This window comes from Cervus canadensis, chromosome 13, assembly GCF_019320065.1.
Source record: "Cervus canadensis isolate Bull #8, Minnesota chromosome 13, ASM1932006v1, whole genome shotgun sequence".
Classification (NCBI taxonomy): domain Eukaryota; kingdom Metazoa; phylum Chordata; class Mammalia; order Artiodactyla; family Cervidae; genus Cervus; species Cervus canadensis.
Genome location: NC_057398.1, coordinates 29549870 through 29557586, shown reverse-complemented (window position 1 = coordinate 29557586; position 7717 = coordinate 29549870). Strand labels below are relative to the sequence as shown.

Sequence of the window (7717 nt, the reverse complement as noted above, 5' to 3'; positions counted from 1 at the left end):
ACCCATTTTTGCATGGCTAAGAGCATTCTCTCCAGGAGATGGTGCCATGGAGGCATCACAGTGGTAGGCTCATGGTTCTTTTTAAAAATATCTTTCCTGATGAACAATGGCAAGCTTTTTTCAGCAGACATGAACAGGATGTACATTTCACAATTGTTGTAGCTGATGTCAGCATCAACAGTGTGTACTTGTCTGCTCAGGTTTCCATAAGAAAAGTACAACAAAAAAAAAAAAAAGAAAGAAAAGTACAACAAATAAGGTGGCTTAAACAACAGAAATTCATTCTCTTATTAATTCCGAGTCCAATATCAATGTGTCAGCACGTTGGTTTCTCCTGAGTCCTCTCTCCCTGATGTGTAGACGGCTGTCTTCTCCCTGTGTCCTCATATGGTCGTCCCTTCATGTGGGTTTGTGTCCTGACCTCTTCATCCCACTAGGACACCAGTCGCGTTAGATCAGGGTTCACCCTAATGACCTCATTTAACTTAATCACCCTGTAAAAACCCAAGCTCCAAATATGGTCACATCCTGAGACACTGCTTCCCTTGTGGCTCAGCTGGTAAAGAGTCCACCTGCAATGTGGGATCCCTGGGTTCAATCCCTGGGTTGGGAAGATTCCCTGGGGAAGGGAAAGGCTACCTACTCCAGTTAGTTAACCTTATGGGCTTTCCTAGTAACTCAGATGATAAAGCATCCGCCTCAATGCAGGAGACCTGGTTTCAACCCCTGGGTCAGAAAGATCCACTGGAGAAGGAAATGGCAACTCACTCCAGTTTCCTTGCCTGGAGAATTTCACGGACAGAGGAGCCTGGTGGACTATAGTCGATAGGGTCACAAAGAGTCGGACACAACTGAGCAACTAACACATACCTGAGATATTGAGGGTTCAGGGCTTCAACATAAGAATCTGGTGGGGGGGGGGCGGGGGGGGGAGGGACACAGTTCAGCCCATTTCTTTTTTTTTTTTCAGTAAGTGTCTTTTTTTATGGCTGCACTGGGTCTTTGCTGCTGTGGGGGCTTTCTCCAGTTGCAGCGAGCAGGGGCTCTCCCTAGCTGGAGTGTGCAGGCTTCTTATAGTGGTGGCTTCTCTTGTTGCTGGGCATGGCCTCTAGAGCAAGAGCTTTGTTGCTCCATAGCATGTGGAATCTTCCCAGACCAGAGCTCAAACCCATGTCCCCTGCATTGGCAGGCAGATTCTTAACCACTGAACCCCCAGGGAAGCCCAGTCCATTTCTTGCTGGTGTTGATCTTTCTCCTCCTTCTTTGGGAATCTGGAAACATGCCCTCTCCTCTCCTTGAGCCGCAAGCTTGTGTCACCATAGGTGGCAGAGCAGAACTTTCTGGTTAAAAACACACACACACACACAAAGCAAACAGTGGCAGGAACTACTGGTCATCACTGAGCCCAGCCCAGGCTGGTCATGTGACAGGGTCCAGCCAATAGCAATCCAGATGAGGGCAGGGGCGGGAGGAGGTGCAGGAAGGGCGGGCAGCCGGCAGAGCCCTGACTCCTCTGGTCCCTACCCTGATACATAGGGCAGAAGCAAGGGCCTACAAGATGTGCTGCAGAAGGAAGCAGCCTGGGTCCCTGAGACCACCTGGGACTCCTACCAAGGAGACCCTCTCTGATCTCATGGGACTGTGACATGAGGAAGAAACAAACCCAGGCTATGTTGTCAGGGGAATTTGCAGCTTACTTTTAAAGCCTCCAATAGCCCAGTGATCCTGGGTGATACACAGACTTAAACTTCACATTTCCAGTGATTACCCCCACCATCCCTGAGATGAGAGCCTGGATGCCTCCTGGCCTCACCCCAGTCCTGAGCATCTCTGAGGTGAGCATCATGTTGGAGGATCTGGGCATGCCCTGTTCAGGTGGAAAAGAAAGAAGTTTGCTCAAGTGAACTGAGAACCAAGCCCCTGACCCGGGACGCTCTGGACTCTTGTTTCAACTCTGTGCTCCACAACACAGATTCCTGATGGACCCTGATAAAGTCCCTGTCTACACAGTAAAGATATCATGTGGTCGAAACCACCACTAAGATAGACCGATGAGGGAGGGGTGAAGCTATTAGCAGTGGAGGGGGAGACCCAGGAAGGCCTGGTGGCCTGGATTGCAGCCAGGTGGGTCAGGGGAGCAGCGGGTGTCTTCCTGAGATACCAACCTGGGCTGGAGGCAGCAGGCAGGTGCTTGCATGCTTTTCATCTTTTCTAACCTTTTCTTTCCATTAAATTAGAAGTTTGTTTTCACTATAGGTCCCCAAGAATGGTAGATGGGTTTGGCAGTTCTGAAGGAAGATGTTTTCCTTTTCATACTGTTCATGGGGTTCTCAAGGCAAGAATACTGAAGTGGTTTGCCACTGCCTTTTCCCCTACAGATGGCTTCACCAACTCAATGGACATGAGTTAGAGTAAGTTCTGGGAGTTGGTGATGGACAGGGAAGCCTGGCGTGCTACAGTCCATGGGGTTGCAAAGAGCTGGACACGACTGAGCAACTGAACTGAACTGATCTGAAGGAAGATTTTGGATATTCATATAAAAGGAAGACCTAGAATTATGCAGAAATGATTTGATATCTTTTGCTGAGCATTTATCCTATGTCGAGAGCCTGTTCTTCTAATGCTCTGCCCACATTTAATCCCTACAACAAGCCTGTCAGCAGGTTTGTTAGCATTCCCCCAGTTTCGAGTTGAGGAAACCAAGGTACAGGTGAGTTATGGAGTTGGAGGTGGGGGTGGGAATGACTCGGAGAGAGGCAGCCAGAATCTGGAACCTCTGCTAAGAGCACAATATTGTGTATCTTACCATGTTGGATGTGATATTGGAAAGAGCAGGTAAAATGGACAGAGAAGTCAAGGCCAAAGAATTCCCATTCCCTCTTCAACACAGTTCTCCACAATCCATTGCAGAGTTGAGATGTCCTTCTAAAATATGATCCATATTTCCTATCAACTAATTTCTCAATTAAAGAAAAGGGAAAAGGCCTACCTTTGGTAGTTGAATCACATGCAACACAGTTCAGTTTTTTTTTTTTTCATTAACACTAAATTTTAATTAAAATCGATAGTTTAGATGAAGAACAGGACTAGAATAGTGTTTACAATCAACTTCTGAAAAATCACATTTACATAAGGAAATAAAAGAGGCCAGCAGAGGTCCCCAAAAAAAGGTGCAGCTTGTATTATTGCACTTGGATGAAACATGCTGTTCAAGGTCACATAATACTTAGGCCACACAAGGCCAGGAGGAGGAGACAAACACCGAGGACAAACCCCCCCCAGGTAGTATTTCTTCTGGATTCTCCAGGGAGCTCAAAAATATTTAGTATTTTTAAAAGATTCAACTAGAGCTCTTTACAAAGATGAGTCTTCAACATGTTTTAGTTACGGCCATGCTCTTCATTTCAAATCATGTGCAAGTCTAACATACAACTTCTACTGCAAATAATGAGATATCTGTTACATTAGAATGACCCAGGGCCCCAGGCCATGGAAAGTGAGAAAGGAAATGAATCTCTACTTTATACAATTTCAGGGAATAATACCATGGCTATAGTTTATCCTTTTGAGCACTGTTCATTTTGGTCATTGATCTCAGCACATGAGAAAAAGTGACAGTGAGTACAAGTGGACATTAAAAATAATTCCTAGGCTATTAGTAGAAAATAAAATTTAAAAAAAAGTCCCCGGCCACGTTCACAAAGGTGGCATAACTGTATGGATAAGAAAAAGGCTGTAAACTTATAGAAAAGATAAACTCTGGCTTCTAAACAAATTACAAAATTGATTTTGCCTTTACCCTTGAGTGTTACAGAGAAAAATGTAAACCAGTAGACCCTAGTCACCAGAAAAAAAAAAATCCTCCAAAGACAAGAAATGACCTTAAAGTTTGGCCTGGGCTAGTTTTAACTTCAGGTTCTCTCCAAGTTTATCCATGAACTCAAATGTATTCAAGTAGTCAGAACGTTGCATGTTGGGTAAACCTTTAATACATGCAGCTAAGTCCTTGGTCATGAAGCCAGCCTCAATGGTCTCAATACAGACTTCTTCCAAAGCCTTTGCAAAAAAGCCGAGCTCTTTATTGTTATCAAGCTTAGCTCTGTGGGCTAAGCCTCTGGTCCAGGCAAAAATGGAAGCAATGGGATTGGTGGATGTCTCCTGTCCTTTCTGGTACATTCGGTAGTGACGGGTTACGGTCCCGTGGGCAGCCTCTGCTTCTACTGTCTTGCCATCTGGACAAACCAGCACACTGGTCATCATGCCGAGAGAGCCGTAACCTTGGGCCACGGAGTCCGACTGCACGTCCCCATCATAGTTCTTACAGGCCCAAATGAAGCCCCCCTCCGATTTCATAGCTTGGGCCACCATGTCATCAATGAGCCTGTGCTCATACCAGATATTCTGAGCTTCAAACTGAGATCTGTACTGCTTATCATATATCTCCTGAAAGATGTCTTTAAAACGTCCATCGTATTTCTTCAGAATAGTGTTTTTGGTGCTCAGGTACAAAGGCCAATTCTTAGACAAAGCCATCTGGAAAGAACTGTGTGCAAAATCTTCGATTGATTTATCTTGATTATACATCCCCATGGCAACACCACCGCTCTCTGTGAAGTTATGTACTAGGTATACCGTTTTGGGGATCCATCGCTTGGTGTGTAGGATATCTCTACTTTTCCGGGCCCCAGCACAACAAAATCGGTTGCTCTATATTGATCCCCATAAGCATGACGACCTATGATGATGGGTTTTGCCCATCCGCTCACAAGCTGGGGTATATTTTTGCAGATGATAGCTTCCCTGAAGACAGTGCCACCCAGGATATTTCGGATGGTACCATTTGGAGATTTCCACATTTGTTTCAACTTGAACTCCTCCACTCTCTTCTCATCGGTGGTGATGGTAGCACACTTGACACCAACGTTGTACTTCTTTATAGCTTCTGCAGCGTCCTTGGTGACCTGGTCATTGGTGGCATCGCGGTTCTCTATGCCTAAATCGTAGCTGTGCAGGTCCAGTTCCACGTAGGGAAAAATGAGTTTCTCTTTAATCAACTCCCAAATGATTCGTGTCATTTCATCTCCTTGCATCTCTACCACAGACCCGCCTTGGATTTTTTGAGACATTTTGACTTCAATAAACCTCTTAACAATTTCTAATCACCCCCAACTCCTCTCAATCTTGCAGACTCCGCTTATCTCCTGCGGGGAAGGTACGTTGGCGATGACCCGGGAGCACACAGTCACTCAGTGTCCACTTTGGCAATCCCGGCTGGAGCCCAACTGTTCCGGCTTCTCAGGGGGCCTCGGCAGAAACCCAGAATCTGGCCAGCCAGCCACAGTTCAGTTTTATAAAGAAATAACTGGTGCCTGCTCAGGATTAAAATAATTTTAGTTTTATAGTCTTTATTATATAGTATCATACATTTTGATGGCTGAGTTGGTAAAAAAATCTGCCTAAAATGCAGGAGACAGGGGGTTTGATCCCTGGGTCAGGAAGATCCTCTGGAGAAAGGCATGGAAACCCACTCCAGTATTCTTGCCTGGAGAATCCCATGGACAGAGGAGCCTGGTGGGCTGCAGTTCATGGGGTCGCAAAGAGTCGGACATGACTGAAGCAACTAAGCATGTATATCTGTATCATACATTTTCCATTCCACTATAACTTACAGGTGGCCAATTCTCCTCCCAACATAGCTTTAGACCCTGGAGTACATATATTCCAGACACACAAGAGGAAAATGTGTGTGCCATGTGGCCATGGAAGCAGAGACTGGAGGGAAGCAGCCATCAGAAGCCTCAAGGGGCGAGAAACAAAACCTCCACTCAAGCCCCTGGAGGGAATGCCGCCCGGCCTCCTCTTTGATTGTGAATCTTGGGCCCCCAGGACTGTGAAAGAGTAAGATGCTACTGGTTTGGGGCACTTCCCCCACTGATTTGTAGCAATTCATTGCAACAGCCCCAGGAAACTGATATCCTGGGCATAACCAAGAGAGGAAAAATAAAAACAGGCAATAGAAACAGACCCGTAGGTGATCCAGATACTGGAGTTATCAGAAAAGGCTTACCAAATATATATTTAAGAAAATAGAAAAATTCCACCATAAATTTGGAATCCATGAACAATCATATATAGAAATTCTAGAACTGGGAAAAAATGCCTTCATAGGACTGACAGCAGACTTTTTAACAGAAATGACAGAAGACACTGTAATAGTTATGAAGTGCTAAGATAAAATAACTACCAACTTAGAATTGTGATGTAAGAGAAAATAACTTTGAAATTAAAGGCCAACAATTCCTTAAAAAATTTAAACACAGACTAACCCAGCAGCTCCACTCCTAGTTGTATGCCCGAGAGAAATGAAAACATACATCTGCACAAAACCTGTACACAAGCATTCCAGCTGCTTTATACACAAAATCCCTAAAAAAAGAGGCAATTCAAATGTCCATTGACTATCGAATGGTAAACAAAGTGTGGTCTATCATTACGATGGGTATATTAAGCCATAAAAAGTACTAATTCACACTACAACATGGATGAACCTTAAAAACATTATGCTCATTAAGAGAAGCCTGACACAAAAGGGTACATATTGTGTGACTCCATTTACACAAAATGTCCCAAAAAATCAAATATTTAGAGATACAGTGTAGATTAGTGGCTGCCGAGAGCTGAAAGAGGCAACTAAGAGTGACTTCACTTGTTTTTTAAAGACAAGTTAGGTTTTTTTAAGACAAGTTAGGTTTTTTGTTTGTTTGTTTTTTATATTTCATTCTCTCTCTCTCTCTCTTTTTCTTTCACTGTGCCATGTCTTAGTTGTGGCATGCAGTATATTTTAGTTGCAGCATATGGGATGTAGTGCCCCCAACCAGGGATCAAATCTGGGCCCCCTGCATTGGGAGCTTGGAGTCTTAGCCACTAGATCACTGGGGAAATACTAGAGGAGTGATTTTAAACAGGCAGGAGGTTTCTGTCAAAGGTGATGAAAATGTTCTAATATTAGCTTGTGGTGATGGTTGTACAACTCTGCAAATATACTAAAATTCAGTGACTTGTGTATTTAAAACACAAATTTAGTGGTATGTAAATAAAGCTCAATAAAGTTGTTTTTTTAAGGAAGGCCAAAAAAAATTTTGCAGACACAAACTGAAAAAACTGACATGGCAACAACACACACGCATGCACATAAATATTAAAAAGTTCTCAGACAAAAGGAAAATTATCCCAACCTGGAGAAATGAATTCATGAGACAATTACATGCACAGAAAGGATAACTAAGTGAATAACTACAAATGAGTTTTTTCTATATAAAACAATAATGATACTCACAGGGTTTTAAATATATGTAGAATTAACATATATCACAGCAATAACACAAGATGCAAGAAAGAGTCAGAAGAGTTAAAGGTACCTACATGGTACTCAGTTACAGTAGAGCTAATAGATGAAGCATGCATGTTTCCATCTCTAGGGTAACGACTAAAAGAAGAATAAAATAGATGATGTCTAACAAGTAAACAGGGGCTTCTCAGGTGGTTCAGTGGCAAATAATCTGCCTGTAATGAAGGGGATGCAGGAGACTTGGGTTCGATTCCTGGTCTGGGAAGATCCCCTGGAGGAGGAAATGGCAACCCATTCCAGTATTGCCTGGGAATCCCATGGACAGAGGAGCAGGCTACAGTCATTGGGGTCTCAAAAGAGTCATACATT

General features: G+C 43.8%; 1 pseudogene across 1 annotated transcript; it reads right to left on the bottom strand.

Annotated features, from left to right (window-relative positions):
* Positions 1 to 3023: 3023 nt before the first annotated feature.
* LOC122452358 lies at positions 3024 to 5332 on the bottom strand (annotated as a pseudogene). The gene has a single exon (XR_006272662.1). The product of XR_006272662.1 is annotated as an isocitrate dehydrogenase [NADP] cytoplasmic-like (transcript).
* Between the last annotated feature and the right edge of the window lie 2385 nt (positions 5333 to 7717).